The 21,599-nt window shown below is 41.7% G+C and overlaps 1 long non-coding RNA gene and 1 pseudogene across 3 annotated transcripts in view; both read left to right on the forward strand.

Moving 5' to 3' along the window:
* Positions 1–12,564, forward strand: part of LOC147313758 (uncharacterized) — a 61,867-nt gene extending 49,303 nt beyond the window's left edge. Inside the window, exons 3-4 of one of the 2 annotated variants that reach the window (XR_015124989.1) lie at positions 6,555–6,692; positions 6,766–12,564. This is a non-coding gene — a long non-coding RNA (uncharacterized LOC147313758). The remainder of the gene's footprint in view (positions 1–6,554; positions 6,693–6,765) is intronic. The other variant, XR_015124988.1, reaches the window with a different exon arrangement.
* Positions 12,565–19,161: 6,597 nt separating this feature from the next.
* LOC147313760 (serine/threonine-protein kinase pim-2-like) lies at positions 19,162–20,547 on the forward strand (annotated as a pseudogene). The gene is made up of 4 exons (XR_015125107.1): positions 19,162–19,368; positions 19,479–19,648; positions 19,974–20,155; positions 20,276–20,547. The product of XR_015125107.1 is annotated as a serine/threonine-protein kinase pim-2-like (transcript).
* Positions 20,548–21,599: the final 1,052 nt, after the last annotated feature.

Raw genomic sequence — 21,599 nt, forward strand, 5'->3', positions numbered from 1 at the left:
AGAAAGAGATGGTGGGTATAACTTAAGAGGGAAGTGGAATTTAAAAATACGAAGTGCTAGAACAACTTTAAGAACTATGTCTATCTCAATTGCAGGAGTTAAATTATGAAACAGTCTAAAAGAAGAAATAAAAGACAGTAAAAACATAAACCAGTTTAAAATAAAATATAAAAAACTAATTTTAGATAATTATAAGAATGAAGAAAACAGTGTTAACCCAGGACGGTGATGTTGCTTGTAATGGTGTTGTGGTTCTTTTCGGTTTTTGTGTTAGTTTTTTTCCATAACTTGTGAATCTGCAAATTTACACATTCTGTCTTTTTCATATGAACGAAACTATACTGTGGTGGGGCTTGATTATTTCTTGTTTTTGGTTTATGTATGTTTGTTTTGTTTTGCTTTACTTTTGCTAAAAGAGACTAAAAGAAAATTAAATGAATGAGAGGTAAAACTTGAGGGGGTAGGGACAAATAAGTAAATACTTCAGCCTACTCCTTTTCAAACAAATAATGGAATGATATTTTGCAATGACTGTGAAGGCACATGTTTGAAATGTTTGAAATAAAAATGAACTGAACTGAAACATAAGGATGGCAAAACGGAGCTACAGATAATCTAAACTGGGATAAACTGAACAGCAAACCTGAACATGAAGGAAGGATAGCAGGGTGAACACACGGTTGATACACAGATGGACCAGCGATCAGCACACAAGTAGACACGACTTAGATACACACAGAAGAACAAAGGGAGATTACACACAGGTGGGGAACACACAGCTGGACCTGATGATCCTGAAGAGACGGGGGGAAGTAAACAGAATACACTGACATAAGACATGGACTTTCAAAGTAAAAAAGGAAACAAGAAACAGTTCATAAAGACGCAGACTCGACACTGAACTAAACCTACACTAAACACGAGGGCACAAGACACAAAAGGACAATTGTTTAAGGGGGCATTTCCCCTCTAGCCACCGGAATATAGCCAGCCCTGGTGCACAGTAAAGAAATCATTTGACTGGATAGGATATTCAGGATAAAGAGATTTTTTTATATGTATGAATGCACAGTCTAAATGTAGGTGTCGATAAAGTTAGAGGGGAAACGTTGGATTAAAAATGCCTAAACCTCAAAAATAAATAAATGCACAGTGCATCTGGTTTCTTTACAGATTCAACAGACAGCTGTCCACCTTTTCTCATTTTTACAGCTTCTAGTATAAAATATCGTGGTTTTGGTGCTCATTTGCTAATAAGACCTCTATTGGGCATATACATGCATAAACCCAGACTGCAGTTCTTACTAGTAAATATTTCCATCCATCCACCTTCATCCGCTTTATCCGGGCCTGGGTCGCGGGGGCAGCAGCCTGAGCAGAGAGGCCCAAACCTCCCTCTCCCCAGCCACCTCCTCCAGCTTATCCGGGGGAACACCAAGGCGTTCCCAGGCCAGCCGAGAGATATAATCTCTCCAGCGTGTCCTGGGTCTGCCCCGGGGCCTCCTCCTGGTAGTAAATATTTATAGCTATTTAATATTAAGAGTACTCCAAGACTATTAGACAATATACCGTATGTGTTTTGTTTATCCTGCTTTTGGTTGGAATTTATAAGTACAATTCTAATTTTCAAGACAGAAATATTTCTTGCAAATGATGTATCATTGTCTTTAACTGTCACAGCTCCTCCTTTTCACCCATGGTTCAGTATGTTGAGCAAAATACACGTTACAATACATTCATCTTGATCAACCCAGCTAGTGCTTTTTTTTGGGGGGGGGGGCATTTTTCAGTAATGTTAATTAAATCATTTAAAATGTATTACAGACCTATGTCTGTATTACAGTGGGGGGTTTGCAACATAGTATTACATCAGGCAGCACGGTGGTTAGCATTGTTGCCTCACAGCAAGAAGGTCCCGAGTTCAATTCCACCATCGGGTGGGGGCCTTTGTGTGTGGGTTTTTGCATGTTTGCATGTCTGGGTACTCCAGCTTTCTCCCACAGTCCACAGACATTAGTGGGGTCAGGTTAATTGGAAACTCTAAACTGCCCATAGGTGTGAGTGTGACTGGTTGTCTGCGTCTATGTGTTAGCCCTGCGACAGACTGGCGACCTGTCCAGGGTGTAACCTGCTTCTCGCACTAAGGCAGCGGGGATAGGCTCCAGATTGAACACACTGGAAATCATCAATGTCAAAAAAGCACACACTAAAAAGAGACCAGGGGCCCGTTCTTCGTACGTCGCTTACTACATCCAAGATCAAATGACACATCCAAGATCAAATCATCGCGCTAACCGTGATCTCGCTAATCCGGTTCCCCGAACACACCTGCTGTTGACGATTACTACAGCTGGACGCAGGAATGTGACATCACTGGGTGTCGTAAAAGGGGCTACGCATCGATAGTAGAAACATTGATCGTCAACCCGCTGATTGGTCGGCGAAAATGTCGAAGGGGCGTGCTCGGTATTTTCCGGCAGCAGAGCAAGAACTCATGAGTGAGGGATTTCAGGAGTTTCAGAGTTTAATTAAAACGCAAGAGAACACTGCAAAGGCTGCAAAAGCAAGGAGAGAGGGCTGGCAGAAAGTTGCTGACAACTCAAACTCGTAGGTAATTTAATAATAATAATAATAATGGATTGGATTTATATAGCGCTTTCCAAGGCACCCAAAGCGCTTTACGATACCACTATTCATTCACTCCCACATTCACACACTGGTGGAGGCAGCTACGGTTGTAGCCAGGCTGCCATATCGCGCCATCGGCCCCTCTGGCCAACACCAGTAGGCAGTAGGGTAGATCTATCATATGACACTATATTGTCCAATATCATATGGCATTATATTATATTATAATATGTTATATTATATCCCCTTTCACATTAGAGCCACAACAGGACCCACAAGAACATGGGAACAAGTAAAAGTGGAATACAGGAGTATTCTACAGAATGGTAATATTTATCTCTTAGATTGCTTTGCGTCTCTTGGCAAGGTAATACTGGCCTGTAATACTCTGTTAGTTTGTTCATAACAGCAACCAAGAAAAGGGCAGAGGAAAAAAAGACAGGTGGTGGTCCTGCACCCCCTCGTCAACAAGTTGGTTAAGTGAATAATACCCTCACGGGAAAATCGATATCTCTCTATGAGCACACTGTCGCGCTGAGCTAAAGGATCCTGTCTATCCCGCAATATACGCTGAATTCTGAGGACTCTCCTTATCAATCTTGCACCTTCCGCAATGGGTTGGTCGCGTATACGGACAGGACATGGCTGCGACAGGCTTCCCAAATCCACCTTCGCTTTTATAGCCGTGGTCTCTCATCTTGATTACACGAAGTAATTTACAATTACTACTCTGAAATATGGATTACATCTGTAATAATCACATACATGTAATAGAATGTTAATAGTACATTTCCCTTTTTTAGGAAATGACCTGTATGTATCTGTGTGACATCAATAAAAGGATCAAGTGCTGCATTATCTTTAGTTACATTGATGTTATTTATTTATGGTGAAACAGTGGTGGAATATCGCTGTTGCTTTCGTATAAATGAAGCGGACATACCTGGGTGGCCGCGATCTAATCCTGTTTACATAAAGTAAACCTGCTCCCGAGCAGGTTTACGCTTACGGCTCTGTTGCTATGACAGCAAGTCCCGGATGAGCTTCGGGGAACCGACTGATCCAGGATCACGCGAAATCGTCAACAATCTAATCCGGCTAACCTACTTAGCGAGGTACGAAGAACAGGCCCCACATCTCCAACTAAAGACCTACTTGCCGTTGTCTCTCTTGAGGTTCACCATGCCAAAATTATCGACCAACTAACGGATTCAGGCTGATTAACCCTGTCATGCATGAATTATGACCACGACAATCAGAATTTTTTCTTTAGTCTTTTTACTCCTCTTTACGCATGAAAAAATGAATAAAATACTTAAGAAAAAAAATCCTGATTGAGGTGGTCATAATTCATGCATGACAGGGTTCAATAACAACAATTACAATGAAGCATGTCATATATCTATAGTGACATTAAACGACCAGTGGGTGGCAGGTATGGAGTGAGGCATCAGTGTCCAATGTAGTGGTTTATGTGCAAGTGCAATCCCATCAACACTGACGCAAATACAAGGAAACAGCCTTTGAACAGCTGTGTCCACTGTAGTGACCACTATGCATGAAAGGGTTAAACTGACGTTCTGTCTTTGAAAGAGGCATAGAGAGAAACCAGCTTTGGTCCTTTTCAATACTGAAACCGCTTGGGTCTTGCATGACTCCAGACTCCTTGCTAGCTACATGTAGCCTAATCTCTGCTCCTCCTGTTTTATTTATATTATTATATTTAATAACTATGAAAAAACAGTATCTCTCTTTTCTGTAAACTTTTGGCCAACCATCTTATTTTGCAGAAATGAAAGTTAGACACAAGCCATGAGTTCACATATCTCCAGGAGCATGCGTCACTTTGCAAAACTTAGTGATATACACAGAAAATGTTATATGCTTTTATGCATGCTTTTATTCTACATAAAAACAAACAAACAAAAGGGATTGAGGACAGAAAACAAATCACTTGACACTTGGATTGAAACTGTGCGGGGATGTGAAGTGTGATGTTGTGTGTATGTTTTTACCTACCAATTTCAAGCAGGCTCCCTTAAAGAGTAAATATGTAATGACTGCCATTGCACTTACACGCTTTCCCCTCTCATCACTTGAGCCAGACTTCTCAGTGGCTTCTCTTCCCCAAAGACAGCTCATCAGTATTCTGCTGCTTCACCACCTGACAGGACGCCCGATTGCTGTAAACAACATCGTACATTTTGCATGCAACAGCTGCATCATAGCGCAGCCGTAATGTCACAGAGTGCTGAATTCCTTCTTTCATCTTAAAACACACACACACACACACACACACACACACACACACACACACACACACACACACACACACACACACCAATAGGCTGCAATCAGTTGAAGAGACTTTACTGGGATCAGACCAAACTGCCCCCCCAACACACACTCACACCTTATTGCTTTAGTAATTCATAGTACAGTATGACTAGGTATCATACCACAACAAACAACCATTAGCTAGTATTCTGTTCTTTTGAATGTTCCTCCTCTGATGGTGACTGTGTTGTTTGGCCTCATTTTTTTTTCCCACCAGGTCACATGTGCAAAAACAACAATAAAGCTTTAACAATTGAAAGAAAAACAAAACACACTGTACATTGGTAGCGTATGTGCACCTACCCAGTCATACAGTCTTCTCACTTATGTATGTGCTCCGTATACACATTTTAATGCATAGCTGGTGCACTTGGATTCATTCAGCAGATATTTCAATCTTCAGATACGATGATACCGTATACCAGTTCTGAAAGATTGACTGAGCTTATATACTGGGACCATCTGCAGAATAACAATTATTCAGCAAACCAGGAAGACAAATTCTCTCTTGATTTGCATATTTTCTCAGACAAATTCAAGTCTATTAAGTTTGGTTATTTTGGCTTCACAGTTCTACAGTTTGTGGTTTTTTAGGCATAAATAATAATGTAAAAAATCTCTAGGCAGATTTACATTAATCCCCATAAGTTCTCATATGCTGTAATACATCACATCAGTGATTCTAAGGTGACAGTCAATCACTCAGCACCAGGATGCAGGATTCTTAAATCTACACTCACCTCCTCCACAAATGACATAAATACAACATTTGCCAAACTAAGGAATTATGATGATACTCACACTGAGTTAGATTTTACCAAGAGAAGCAGCAGGAAACCACCATGTGTGATTCATTATTCATTGTTGCAAAGAAATCCTTGAATCCAGTCAAACTAAAGCTCCATCTGACAGCACAGCAGTGGGAGCAAGTGTATGCAGTGTGGGTGTAGCCAGTGGCGGTCCTAGCCTGTTCGGTGCCCTGGGAACCCCCCACCCCCCAAATTATGTCTGAGCATCTAAAAGTCACATACATGTTTTATATATTTAGTTCAACAAACATCCTCAAAGTTTCTATGCTAGAAGGTTGTGCATCCATCTGGGGTATCTAAGCTCAAAGGAATGATGAAAGAAGAATAATCAAGTAGAATGAACATGTTTCCCCACTGACCGAGTTCTTGAAAACCATGATCACTAATCAATAAAGACTCAAGCTGCAAGGCAAAAATGCATACACCATCTGTAAGCCAAGCAGGACTGGGCATGGACATGAAGATGAGCAAGTAAACAGTTATTGTCATGGTCCCTGTGCCCCGCTGGTCAATCCTCTATTGGGCAATATGTTTGTGGTTTGTTTGCTCTCTCGCTCTCGCCCTCTCTCTCACTCTCTCTCTCTCTCGCCACGGCGATGCTCACTGCGGGCTCCCGCTGCTGGCCCACACACCTGCTCATCACCACACCGGCCGCTGATCCCAGCTGATTACTGCACTACTTAGATGGCGAGTCTGCACTAGTCTTTGCTGGATCGTTGAGCTATCAGTGTCAGTTAGACTTGTGTTTCTGCTTGTCATGGTCTGGTTGGGCACCTGCAGGTCTCAGACAGCGGCTCCTCCTCCTTTAGGCGGAGTCCGGTTGCCCCTCCCTGGCTGACCACCTGTGAGCAATCGTGCCAGCGGTATATCAGACCTGCGCTCTCAACCACTCATCGCCTGAGTATCTGCTATTCCCATGTTAGTTCAGTGGAGCATCCTAAACCTTGTCTTAACGCCGTGTGATGACTGACCTGTCTTTTCTTGTCCTCAGCGATAGCACCCGGAGTGGAGATCTTGTTCCCCTCGCTCCCGTCCTCCTGGACCTGGGCCGCCAGCTGCTTACACAACGTGGCCTGCCGGCCCACCGCTCACCTGCCTGCCTCCCCACGCCTCGACCGCTTCCGGGTTTTCCGCTCCACCTGTCCCCTCCATCTGAAACCAAGTAAGGCAATTCAATTCAACTGCGGAGGATTATTGGTTGTCTGCTGGATCCCTCTGATCGTGATCTCCTCTTGTTCCAGTGCCCCCGGCCCCTACCTAGTCCTGTTTCTACCTCCCCGCTGTCCCCGCTGTTCAGCCGTCTCCTAGAGGTGTCTAGGTCGCCCTCATTATCACCGACGAATCCTACGCGCCACTAGTGTGGTGGCGTCGCTTTGTGTTTCACCTTTGTTTACCTGTGGGCGGAAATAAATCATTTGTTTTCTGTCACCTCGCTTCCGGGTTGGTTTCTGCGCCTGTGTCCATCCCTGTTCCCTCGTGCCGTTGAGCCGTGACACTGCTAACCTGTACTTTGAGAATTTCTTATAATTATCCTGCTAACCTGACGTTTTGTGTGTAGATCATTTTTGGAACCCGATGCGGAGAGGAGTGATTGAGGGGGAACGTTTTTGTACAGAAAGTGTGGAACACCCTTCTCCCAACCCTGTTTCCCACGGACCCTGGCGACCCGGACCCGTTTCCCCTGCACGTTGTATATAGCCACTTGGTGTATGTGTTCACTGTAAATAAACGCACTGTCCTTCGCTTAAAGGAAAACCCTGGCCTGCGCCTGAGTCTCTCTCGGAAACCTTATCAGTTATAATGCTCAGTGAGTTTTTAAATGCACTCACATTACTTGCTTCCCATGGCTGCTGGAAGGTGAGGTCTTTTCAACTGAGGGATTCGTCTCCTCAGGGCAACAGAAATGAAACAACATGTTGGGAGGATAGTCTTGCTATTAACTGCCGTGTGTGTAAGAAAAAATGGATTCCAGCAGCGTCCAGAGCAGAATTGGAGTACAGTGATCTTTGCACAGTTAAACTTCCTGAAGGGCCTTTTTTAGTCATTATGATTAAAATTCCGCTCACACACATAAAATCCTTTCACAATCCTGTGGATCTACTTTCAAAACATTCCTGCTTCTCTGCTTCTATCTCCTAAAGACAAAAGACTTGCATAACACCTGCAAAGACATTTTAATTGACACAAATGTAGTGAATCAGGGCATGTTTCTGGAAAATGACTAATACTGAAGCAGCTATAATAAAGCAAAGCTACATCTATTACTGGAACTCCATCATCAAGAAGAAGCAGAAATGCAAAGGTGCTCCTGTTGTATCTTCTTTTTACATAGACATGGATATTATAACACAAGCATGTTTTCAGTATTAGAAAATTGAAGCATAGACCTGCATTAAATAAGGCTACGTTCACTCTGCAGGTCTTAATGCTCAATTCCGATTTTTTGATCAAATCCGATTTTTTTGTCTGCTCGTTCACACTACAAATAAAATGCGACAGCAAACGCGCTCTAGTGTGAACGCTCAAAGCGGCCGCATGCGCAAAAGATGTCACACACAACGCGCTCTGTTTAGACCCAGACCAACAGTATTGTTTGACTGATGGCCTTAATATAAAGACTTCGGACTTTACGTTTCCCAATTTTTGCTTTAAGTTATTTTGTTATTTACATAATAATGTAAATAACCTAATAAGGATCCTTATTGCTGTTTGAGAGGAGCGGTGCTTCAAAGGATAGCTGCAGATTTCTGTCAGAATCTGCAGATTATACAGAACAAATAAAATGTTCACGTTTCTCCAACGTTGTCTTCCCAACAGTTTAGCTGACATCTATACTGGATGGCCAGGAAGCGTTCGCGATGTCTTCTCCGGCGCTGATAATTGGCATTTGTCTTGTGTCAGTGACGTAAAAGACGGATTTAATGCGACATGACCATCAAACAGCAGTCGCTTTCTAAAACATTGGATATGCATCAAATTCAGGACCACATACGAAAGTGACCCAGATCGGATGTGATAATATCGGATTTGTGCCGTTCACACTGTCACACCATGATCGGATATGGGTCACATAGGGTCAAAAAAATCTGATTTGATGCGCTTTCCCCTGCAGTGTGAACGTAGCCTAAGTGATATTACATTATCCTGCGTGGCCTTCAGTCTGGCCTTTGTAATTAAAACATTGTGGGCCTGTTGACTCATCATCACATCAGAAGAATCATTTGTTTTTTAGGCCAACCAGCCTCTGTTCCCTGCCAGAAAACAAGAAAGGAAAACCTTGTCAGCCTGTGCTATCCTATCTGCACACCACGTGGCAGAAAGAAAGTGGAGGAATAAAAGATGATCAGCACAAGAAATATATGAAAAAACAGCAAGTGAAAAAGAATGGAAACAAGACTAACAGCACAATAAAAGCTGACTCTCAGTTCATCCCTCTGTGTCCTGTGCGTCCTGTATTTGTGTCCAATCCTGCCTGCCACACAGCAAACACGACATGTCTCCTCTGTGCTGAAGTCTACTGCACCTCTCGCTGTTCTACAGAACAGCCACACCACAAAAAATAAATTGCTGCAAATGGAAAATACAATCTTCTTTTGACTATAATGGTACTGAAACATAAGAAATAGTAACAGCCACAAAAACAAAAGTCTAAAGATGACCTGTGTTCCCTGAAAGCAGCACTGTGGGTTTTCCTGTCTGCAAAGGGGAAAAAGCTTAGAAAAGTTACATGATATTAACCAGGCCAACAGAGAAGAACAGACTGACACTATTGTGTAGAGAATTTGTTAATCTCATATGTTTTGCATTATTGACAAACACAGTTACTATAACAAATTGTGATGTAAGAATAACTTGTCTGATTTTGTTTGTTTTGTTCAGACACAATTTTTTATATTATTATTTTTAATGAATAGCTTCGAGCTCCAGGGCTACAGCCTGTTTTACTATATTTTCACTAATATGTTTCATGTTTTCTGAAAATGCTGATGTCGTTATGGCCTACTGTGTTTAGGAAAGACAGAAAACAGCACAATAATCCCCAGCTGTCAGGCAAACGTACACACTGATTATGTGGGTGCCTGTTCCTGCTCGGACTCCCTTTTACCCATGTATCTGGTTTTTGCCACATGTCTCTAAAGGCTACGTCAATTTACCTTCAAAATGTAGCTGAAAGAATCTCAGGTCTGCTGTTGCTGAGCTGCATAAAAAATTAATGTGCTAGCATTACTATTCATGATTGGAAATGTCTTGCATTGACCAAATATTTGATTTTTGTGCTTTTGGGGTCGTTAATGGACTGCTGTGTAGTTTTATACTACAACTACAAAGATTGATTTTAAATATCATGCATCATCCCAGTAAAAATAAATGAACTGCCTCCACCTGACACCATCATCCTATCATTTCTTGCCTAATTATCTAAGTCTGCCTAAATTAGCTTTTGTTACAGATGTTGTTAATTACCTGAAGCATTTTCTCCAGTAGGATGCACAAGTTGACCTCTCTCTTTTAAAACGATTTTTCAGTCTTTTAGGACTGCTTTCACTGGCTTCCATCTGCAATCCAACTGTCACTTTAGAGGCTCAGTTTCTATCCCCAAAGTCATGCCTTTGGGTATGGCCTTCCAATATGGATTCATCCCACGTTGCACATCTTTCAGGTAAAGCCCGTGAGAAAAAGGGGCTTCCAAGCTGCCCCCAGATCCTCACCACATACCTGAGACGCATGTTTATCCCTATCTATATGGTTGCCTTTTCCCAGGCTTGCTGAATGTGTTAGCTATCCAATCGTTTTTGTTTTTTGACTCCTTTTTTTGTCATTTTGTTCTATTTTTTGGATACATTTTTGCATTGCCCTCCGAGTTTTTTCTGTCTAAGAATTGCCCTGAGAGTGTGTGTCTTATTACTCTGCCAGAATAAACACAGCCTTGCATCTGCACCAGATAGGCTTACTTCCCCGTAAGGGTAAGGTAAGTCAGTTTGAGTACTGCGAGTAAAATGCATTTGATTTCCCCCCGAACATTCAGATTAGTGCAGCATGAATTCATTCATGAGGGGGAAATTACAGTGAGAACATGTAGAGGCTCTGTTAGATGGATAACATAGTGAGTTCAGTGCATTGATGTGACATTGTCCTGAAGGATTTAGTTATTCTCCATGGTTAAAGAAATTGCACTAATTAATTCATATTTATTTAACTTTGGGCTGACTCAGCATGTAACAGAGGCCACACATAATAGAGGACACACTCTTGACCTACTGATCTCCAAAGGCCTGAGCATTTCAAAGGTTACTGTGTCTGATGTGGGCCTGTCTGATCATTACTGTGTTTTCTTTGAAAGTAAAATCTCAGCCCACACAAATATATCAACAACAGTGATAACAAAACGAGTCAGACCTGTTACAGATCGTCAACTTTTCTTTAATGTCAGGTGTGTTTCCAGAACCACTAAAAACTGCTGTAATAAAACCTATACTGAAAAAGGACAATCTTGACAAGACACAAATGAACAACTACAGGCCGATCTCAAATCTCCCGTTTTTAAGTAAGATCATTGAAAAAGCAGTTTCTCAACAGCTCAGTTACTTCTTAAAACAGAATAATTGCTACGATGCCTTCCAGTCAGGTTTTAGACAGAACCACAGCACTGAAACCGCTCTGACCAAAGTGTTTAATGACATATTCAATGACTGGTTGTGCCACAATTTTCTCCAGCTAAACAAAAACAAGACTGAGGTAATAGTCTTTGGCGCCAAAGAAAAACGATTACAGGTCACCAGAGAACTTCAATCTATACATCTAAAAACCACAAACCAGGCGAGAAATTTGGGTGTAGTGATGGATGCAGACCTAAACTTAGAAAAACACATTAAGACAATAACAAAGTCAGCTTACTATCACCTCAAGAATATATCAAGGATAAAAGATCTGATGTCTCAACAGGACCTGGAAAAACTAGTCCATGCATTCATCTTTAGTAGGCTTGATTACTGTAACAGCATCTTTACAGGTCTACCTAAAAAATCAGTCAGGCAACTACAGCTCATTCAGAACTCTGCTGCTCGAGTCCTCACTAAGACCAAAAAAGTGGACCACATCAGTCCAGCTCTGAGGTCCTTACACTGGCTGCCTGTCCGTCAGAGGATAGACTTTAAAGTTCTGATGCTGGCCTATAAAGCTCTGAATGGTTTAGGACCAAAATACATCAATGACCTCCTGACCCAGTATGAACCATCCAGATCCCTCAGGTCATCTGGATCCGGTCTTTTATCAGTTCCCAGAGTCAGAACCAGACACGGAGAAGCTGCATTCAGCTTTTATGCTCCTTATATCTGGAACAAACTCCCAGAAAGCCTCAGATCAGCTGAAACACTCAGTTTATTTAAATCCAGGTTGAAGACTCACCTGTTCTCAGCTGCATTTGAATAAAGCACCAAATCCACACTTTAAGCTTAAATTTCAAAACTTACATTTAACTACTGATTTTATCTACTGTTCTGATTTTATCTGTTTTGATTTTATATACTGTTGTTTGTTTGTTTGTTTGTTTGTTAATTAGTTAGTTAGTTTATTTGCTTGTTTTATTCAATTTTAAATCATGCTTTTTATTTGTTCTTTTTTCTAATGTCTCTGTAAAGCACTTTGAATCACCTTGTTGTTGAATTGTGCTATACAAATAAACTTGCCTTGCCTTGCCTTGCCTTTATTATAAATAATCCTAATTACACATCTTGCTTCCTTGTTTGTGTCATGTGTCACTAAAAATACATTTTATTTTAGTTTTATACATTGATTAATGACCTGCAGAATCTCCTTATCCTATTAGGTGTCCATAATTGTCACTTAAAGTCGAACTTTATGCTTTCTCCCTCTTGAAAGTGTTTACATCCTTGCATTACATACTTGAGGTTCATTTTTTGCTAATAGGTTTCTAAAAACCTCTCTTTTTCAGTGCGCCCCAGGGCAGTTGTGGCTACAGTGTAGCTGCCATCACCAGTGTATGAATGTGTGTGTGAATGGGTGGATGACTGGTTGTGTAAAGCGCTTTGGGGTCCTTAGGGACTAGTAAAGCGCTATACAAATACAGGCCATTTCAGGCCATTTTAAAAAGAAACAGGCAGATTTAGAATATAGCATGCAGCGTTCTATAGATGGATACATAAAAACACTTTATTTGTTACATTTATGATAAATGGATTTGAAAGTAGATAAAACACATTTGTGTCGGCCTTGGCTCATAGTTCTTGTCTTTAAATGAACTTTTTCTGTCTGTGTTTGAGGTCCTGCACTCTCAAAGACTGAATGAACCAGCATTGCAGCCATGGGTCACTGTGAGCATCACAGGGAAGGTTGAAGCCGCCCACTGCAGCTGTCGCTGCTCTTCTGTTTAATGTAGAAGCAACAGTGCTGATCTGTGGCACAAGGACTGTTACAGATGAACCTGCATACTGGTTTTTGCTGGGTAATATGACCAAGATACAGCCAGAGGTTGGCCATAAGGTAGACTTCTCCTCTTCAGCTGCCCCAAAAAAAGGCTCTCGATCAAAACATAAACAGACCATTCGTTGTGACAGGTAAAAGGAGCCGTCCTCAAAAAAGAAAAGTTCCACCTGCTACTGTGGAGGAGTTGGATCAACTGATGGGAAAATATTTTTCCAAGCATAGTTCTGTTCTGAATAACCCATAATGTTTTAATTTAGGGGGGCATGTAAATAATTTGCATTTACTGATTATGTCATGGGCCGTGGTGCGCGGGCACGAAAAGATCCAGGCGCAGACTCCGCGCTAACAGAAAAAACACTTTATTGTAACAACGAAAGGCGACCCGGGGAAACTAGGGAGCAAAACAAGAAACTAAAAACCCGGGGAAACGATGACACGAGGAAGCCGGGATCGGGACGGTGGGAGGGATAGAACGGGACCATGGGAGCTCGGGAGGGAAGTGTGGCAGTCCGTGGGGGCAGGAAGTCCGTGGGAATGGCAAATGGGCCAGGTGAGCACCGCGAGATCCAGTTGAGCCGGAGGACAGGCAGGTAGCAGACGCCGAGTAGAAACCACTGTGGCGTGACTAACGGACTGGCATGGAGCATCCGTCAGTGCCGGGTTAAGCAGATCTCCGTGTAGTCACCGTGATGGAGAGCAGGTGTGCTGGTGATGGCCCAGCCCGGGGGTGTGGCTACCCGAGCATCACGCATTCCACAGACACAGGACCACGGACCATGACAGATTATGTACTTACTAAATACCACTGTTCAAAAGTTGAATAAAGAAACAAACAAATGTTTGCCTTTTTTTAAAATTAAAACCTCTTTGTAGAACATCACATCAGTTACAATGTAGAATCAATGTCAAGTATAGTTTACAAACGACAAAATGTTCACATAAAATCATGACACCATTTAAATAATATCACCCACTATAGCATTCTGTAATTTACCGTCTCTTTTGAAAACTTATCACTACATATACAGCACAAGACTTTTAAGAGTATTTCACAAGAGCATTTTCCCCTGGTTTTACTACCACACTGGGTCACATGTTCACCAAAACGCAGCACACCTTCGCCATCTTAGAGTCACCTTTTCACCCTCACATGGAAGAAGTAACCTGATTGGCATGGTGGTATGTAGCATGTAGTTTGAAACAAAGATTTCGTAGTGCCCCATATATTGGAACCCAGTCAGGATTTGTTTCATTCATTTCATTGGCTGGTTTGCTGCAATAATGAAAAACAATTAGCAACCCTATAAATAGAAGGTAGTTCTGCATGTTTGTTCTAAATTGCTATGACCTCAGAGCGCATTGAAAATAAAACTAATAGGGTATAAAGAGTCTCACAGCTGCTATCCAGGCCTTCTTTTGCTAACATCCAACACATAAGCTCCCTCATGATGATTCCAGGTGAGGAAACAATGAAAAGAGAGCCAGAGCCCTATTAACGTACAGATCTAGAAAGAAGACGCTGCATTTTTAACTCTGAGGGAGATGGGGAACGAGCCTATTTCCAAAAAAAGTGGAGTGTGTTCCTTTAAGTACTGTATTGTATACAGGGAGTGAGGAATTATTAGGCAAGTTGTATTTTTGAGGAATAATGTTATTATTGAACAACAACCATGTTCTCAATGAACCCAAAAAACTCATTAATATCAAAGCTGAATGTTTTTGGAAGTAGTTTTTAGTTTGTTTTTAGTTTTAGCTATTTTAGGGGGATATCTGTGTGTGCAGGTGACTATTACTGTGCATAATTATTAGGCAACTTAACAAAAAACAAATATATACCCATTTCAATTATTTCTTTTTACCAGTGAAACCAATATAACATCTCCACATTCACAAATATACATTTCTGACATTCAAAAACAAAACAAAAACAAATCAGTGACCAATATAGCCACCTTTCTTTGCAAGGACACTCAAAAGCCTGCCATCCATGGATTCTGTCAGTGTTTTGATCTGTTCACCATCAACATTGCGTGCAGCAGCAACCATAGCCTCCCAGACACTGTTCAGAGAGGTGTACTGTTTTCCCTCCTTGTAAATCTCACATTTGATGATGGACCACAGGTTCTCAATGGGGTTCAGATCAGGTGAACAAGGAGGCCATGTCATTAGTTTTTCTTCTTTTATACCCTTTCTTGCCAGCCACGCTGTGGAGTACTTGGACGCGTGTGATGGAGCATTGTCCTGCATGGAAATCATGTTTTTCTTGAAGGATGCAGACTTCTTCCTGTACCACTGCTTGAAGAAGGTGTCTTCCAGAAACTGGCAGTAGGACTGGGAGTTGAGCTTGACTCCATCCTCAACCCGAAAAGGCCCCACAAGCTCATCTTTGATGATACCAGCCCAAACCAGTACTCCACCTCCACCTTGCTGGCGTCTGAGTGGGACTGGAGCTCTCTGCCCTTTACCAATCCAGCCACGGGCCCATCCATCTGTCCCATCAAGACTCACTCTCATTTCATCAGTCCATAAAACCTTAGAAAAACCAGTCTTGAGATATTTCTTGGCCCAGTCTTGACGTTTCAGCTTGTGTGTCTTGTTCAGTGGTGGTCGTCTTTCAGCCTTTCTTACCTTGGCCATGTCTCTGAGTATTGCACACCTTGTGCTTTTGGGCACTCCAGTGATGTTGCAGCTCTGAAATATGGCCAAACTGGTGGCAAGCGGCATCTTGGCAGCTGCACGCTTGACTTTTCTCAGTTCATGGGCAGTTATTTTGCGCCTTGGTTTTTCCACACGCTTCTTGCCACCCTGTTGACTATTTTGAATGAAACGCTTGATTGTTCGATGATCACGCTTCAGAAGCTTTGCAATTTTGAGACTGCTGCATCCCTCTGCAAGATATCTCACTGTTTTTGACTTTTCTGAGCCTGTCAAGTCCTTCTTTTGACCCATTTTGCCAAAGGAAAGGACGTTGCCTAATAATTATGCACACCTGATATAGGGTGTTGATGTCATTAGATTAGATTAGATTAGATTAGATAGAACTTTATTAATCCCTCGGGTGGGTTCCTCTGGGAAATTCGATTTCCAAAAAAGCACAGCACCGACAGAAGTTACAGAGTTACAGAATATTATATATATATATATATATATATATATATATACACACACACACATATATATATAAATACAGAGACAATATAAATAAAATATACGAAGGGGATAAATAGAATAAATAGGAATAAAAATAAAAATACAAGTGAATTGCACATTTCAAGTATTGAGTCTATTGCACCGTTGACTATTTACAAAAGTATTGCACAAAAGGTATTGCACAGTGAGGTGAAGAGGCACTACAGCTTAGTTGTTCCCCCCTCCTTTGTCCTCCTGTTTCCCCTCCCTCTCCCCTCCAGGGAGGAGTTAAACAGTCTGATGGCGTGTGGGACAAAGGAGTTTTTAGATTAGATTAGACCACACCTCTTCTCATTACAGAGATGCACATCACCTAATATGCTTAATTGGTAGTAGGCTTTCGAGCCTATACAGCTTGGAGTAAGACAACATGCATGAAGAGGATGATGTGGACAAAATACTCATTTGCCTAATAATTCTGCACTCCCTGTATATTGTCAAAAACTAAAGTGTACATAGCAGTTGTTGTATCTTGTTTACTGTATCACTGACAGATAATTTCAAAGTCAAGTGAACGCTACATTATAGTGAGATATTGTGTAATGTGAAATACTGTAAGCAAATGAATAAACAACCTCATTCTTGCTAAACCTTTGACTCTGTTTTGTTTGAATCCAACTGTTTTTTGCAGATGTAAATAAAACATGTTGTTACTTTTATTATTATTAGTCCTTTATTTATCCAGGTAAAAAATCTCATTGAGATTAAAAATCTCATTTCCAAGAGAGACCTGGCATCATAGCAACAAAAGTCACATACCACATAGGTATATAACATTTAAAACAAATACAATATCCCATACAAACATGTGTAAAATATACAATAACAGATCAAATTAAGAGTACATTAAAAACAATCAATTTTAGTATTATTATTATCATCATCATTGCACTAAATACATTTTAAATAAAGGATACTTTGATATACATTCTACTGTAAGGTTGGAAATGTATTTTCTTCACCCTAAAATATATTTTGAAATGTATTTTGGTTTGAAACAAATATATTTTCAATTTCAAAAATATATTTTTTGAGCATCACAAATACAACATATATTTACCACATATTTGAAATATATTTTGGCCAGGAAAAATGTAATGTATGGGTATAGTCACTGACATAAAGCGATTCCTAGAAAGTAGATTCTGTTCATCTGGATGTGGTATTTTCTGTGAGCGAAATGTTTCATCACTCATCCAAGTGACTTCTTCAGTCTCAGCTGAAGTCTCAGGTAGTGATGTTAATTCAGAGTGAGCTGTTTAAATAACAACACAGCATTTTATATCAGCAGATATGGTGGGTGAAATTCAAAATATACTGACAGCTCTCCAAGTAAGACTTCAGTATTAAATAAAACGGCCCGGTTATGAAGTGGAACTTTAATCTCAGCCAAATCGATTTGCTCAGGAACAAATAAAACACTGAAATAAACATAACATTTAGATGTTATCTCCATCCACAAAAGTCACAGATGATGAATGCTCGATAAAATGGGGGTAGCGAGAACATTTTGAGCTACTTGACTTCGATGCGTCCTTTGAATTGGAACAGTACTTGGTCTGTGACTGATGATGTATCACAAGTCCGCATATTGAGAAACGCCTATGGACTGCATCGAGATAATAGGGAGGAACACATCGTAAACCGTGTGGTGTTTTTGAGTTTCTTTGGGTTTCTGTTGTTGTTGGGTAATGTTTGATCTCTTAAGTGTGAGCAGTGCACTGATGTGAGCGAGCACTTCCTCAGTCAGTATCACTGCGGTCCTCTGCTTGGCAGTGGAGGTTTTGGCTCAGTGTTTTCAGGACAGAGGCTCTCTGATGGACTACATGTAAAAAAAAATACACACCTGTATTTATTCATTTAAAAAATTTGCACTTTCTCTCCATTATCATTATTATTACAGTTCAAGAAGTTTATTTTATTATTTTATTGTTTTAAAATATTTTACTCTTTTTTTAACCATCCAGGTTGCCATTAAATTACAACTGACAAGTGGACAACACTGGTGAGTGATACTTAAAATAAATAAATAAACTAAATGTGTACAAAAATGCACAGGGTGTTTTGAGTGACACATGTGAAACAAAGCTACGATTGTTTAGCTCCGTCTTCTGCTGGTGGCTCAGGGGAGCTGCAGCTGTGGTGTGCAGTGGTTGAGAAATTTGTAACAGTTAGGGTACCTGGGTCGTTGACTCAGCGTTTTCAGTTTTGTACCTTTCTTTGTGTTCTCTTGGTTTATTACTGTGAAGGTTTTGGTTTCTGTATTGCATTTCTATTTTCCACGGTTCTTCTTGGTTTGTGATTTTGTAGTTCTTATGTTTGGGTTTCCATGTTCCCTCTGTTGCAGTGTCTGAACTTACTGTCTGTAAGTTCAGCCTGTGTTTCCTGTTTTACTTTGAAAGTTCGTATCTCATGTTAATGTGTCTGGTTTTGGTTCCTCTGTCCCGTCAGCCCTGATTTTCCCCAGCTGTGTTTCCCTTCTGTCTCTCATTCACTGATTGCTCCCTCTGTGTATTTAAGCCCTGTGTTTTCCTTTGTCTGGGTCATGATATACCATCTACTATGCTGTGTGTTCTGTCTTCCTGCCAGCCTGCCAGTTCAGTTTTTTTTGGTACCTTCAGTTTAGTTATTTTATGTTTCAGCAATAAAGCTGTTTTGACTGCACTATTTTGCTCACGTGAGTCTGCACTTTGGGTCCTCCTACCCACCACTCCTGCATGCACACAGCTTAATCTTCTTCTTTGTTACGTCAGTCAGATGAGATCAATCACGTTCCCATGCAGATTGCACCGCTGCAGCTGCTGTCAGAGGACGGGGGGCACCCTGGGGTCATCCACATGCTGGACTGGTTCGAGGTGGAGGGGCGGGGCTTCCTGCTGGTGATGGAGAGGCCTCTACACTGTCAGGATTTGCTTGACTTGATCGCGGAGAGAGGAGCTCTGTCAGAAAGCCTCTCACTCAGGTTTGCGCTCCCGCCCACCACCTTTGAAGGAGGTTGAAAGGAGGTTAATGCATTCTGCTGCAGTCGTTTAGATGTCTGTTAACATTCTGGTTCTTTGTTCTTCCCAATAGGATTTTCCATCAGGTGGTTGAGGCGCTTCTATTCATTCACTCCCGCGGCATCGTGCACATGGACATCAAAGACGAGAACATAGTGGTAAACACCATGACGATGGACATCAAAATCGTAGACTTTAGGTATGGGGCGTTGCTTAAAGACGGCATGTACAGCGAGTTTCAAGGTAACCAGTCATTCTAAGGCTACATCCACATGTACACGGGTATTTTTGAAAAGTGCACAGCGTGACATCAAAAATGATGCACACCTTTGACGTTGCGTGACTAAATCTCAATTTTCCTCATCCAGACGTAAATGGAAAAACTGAGTTTTCTAAAATCTCCACCTTGGGAGCAGTTTGCACAGAAAAAGCTGCATTTTCAAAAATACCCGTGTACATGTGGACTTAGCATAAACCTATAGCATCTTTTCCCCCTTCCCCTACAAAATTCCTCCCTGTGCCGAGTTCCGCATTGTAACCCTCCTCTCCTCACTTCCTGCGTCCTCAGGAACCCGTGTCTACAGCCCCCCCCCCCCGAGTGGATTGCGTCAAAGCCCTACAAGGCAGTCCCCCTCACCGTCTGGTCTTTGGGGGTTTTGCTATTCACCATGGTCTGCGGCTACATTCCCTTCAAGAATGACGATGAGATTTACAAAGCCTGCCCCAGGTTCACCAGGCCGGTGTCTACAGGTGAGCCTCAGGTTCTCCTCAACAGGCGTTTCCTCCAAAATCACTGTGGTTCAGGGTCACATCACCCCTCCTACATGTATAGTAAATCTTTTCAGAACCTTTCTCTTTTTTTCCCACCAGGATGCCAGTCTCTGATTCATTGGTGTCTCTCCTTCCAGCCTGAGGACCGTCCCATTCTGAAGGAGATCCTGTCACACTCCTGGATGAAAGAGGAGGAAGAAGAGGAGGGGAGGCCTGCGGGAGGAGCACGGCTCCCTTCCCTGACAGTTCCTGCGAAGTATCAGGACTCTGGACTGTTTAGGACTTTAGATTTGCAGATTGGACGTGGTCCTTATCTGCTTTCAGTTAAGCCTGGTGGCACCCTTAGCTGGAAATTATTTTTCTATATGCGTTTGCATATTTATTATTTATTTTTGCTTGGGTTGCTGATTTTACACCAGACTGTGAAGCGGAGTTTCACCTTTTTTTTTTTTTTTTTTTTTTTTTACATTTAAGTTGGGTTTGTTTTTGTTTTTTGTTTTCCTTTACTGAAACCTGCAAGCAGCGACTTTGATCAGTCCCACGATAAAAGTGGAATTAAAGATAAAGTCATTTCATCACATTCTGTTTGACTGACTGGAAATATACAACGTTGTAGAGCTGCAACACATTTAATTGCCACTGGACATGGCAACCTGGGTTCCCTCCGGTGGCTGACGACCACCATGGGTTGTTAGATCTTGTTATTTTGTGCTGCTTTAACATCTTCTGACACTTTGTGCCAAATTGACCCTCAAGGGGGCACATATTCCACAAGGACTGTCAGATTTGAATGACCCAGCAGCTTCAGAGAGGCACAGGGGGACAGACACAGAGGCAAAAGCCAGGCACATAGAGGCACAAGACACACACACACACACACACACACACACAGGCTTACAAAGATTAAGAGTCAAAACGTAAAAGCATTAAACCACTTCTCTGTGTCACACTCTGCCTGTCAAACACGTGGCCACTGTAGCAGCTGCAAACTGCTCTTATCTAGCACTCGTAGTAACACAAGCTAAATGTATGCCCTCTGTTGTTCTGTTGCAGCACTGTATACCGCCTTAGCTCATAGCCTTCCACTCTGTATTGCTCCTTTGCCGCCCATCTCTTTAACCCTAACCCCTAACCCATTTAAAAACCAAACACACAGACAAAGCAGAGCGAAGAAGAGGCGCACAAGGCGATTCTCTTATAGCGGTAACTGATCATGTGTTGCTCTCCACTTGTAGGATGCGTCTTGAAGGCATGTGTGGACTAGGACATGAGAGGAACAGGAACCACAGAGCGGTGGTGGAATCATCGCGATAGGACACTTCTATTCACCAATTTTGAACTATTGTTACGGTCAGAATTTGACCGATTGGGCCTAAGTCCAGAACTGTTGATGGTATCGACATGGGGTCTTCACCAAGGTGTC

The sequence above is a fragment of the Aulonocara sp. 'chitande type north' Nkhata Bay genome, linkage group LG15 (genome assembly GCF_057382095.1).
Source record: "Aulonocara sp. 'chitande type north' Nkhata Bay isolate Kocher_YH1m ecotype deep benthic linkage group LG15, A_spYH_male_GT1.1, whole genome shotgun sequence".
NCBI classification, from domain to species: Eukaryota; Metazoa; Chordata; class Actinopteri; order Cichliformes; family Cichlidae; genus Aulonocara; species Aulonocara sp. 'chitande type north' Nkhata Bay.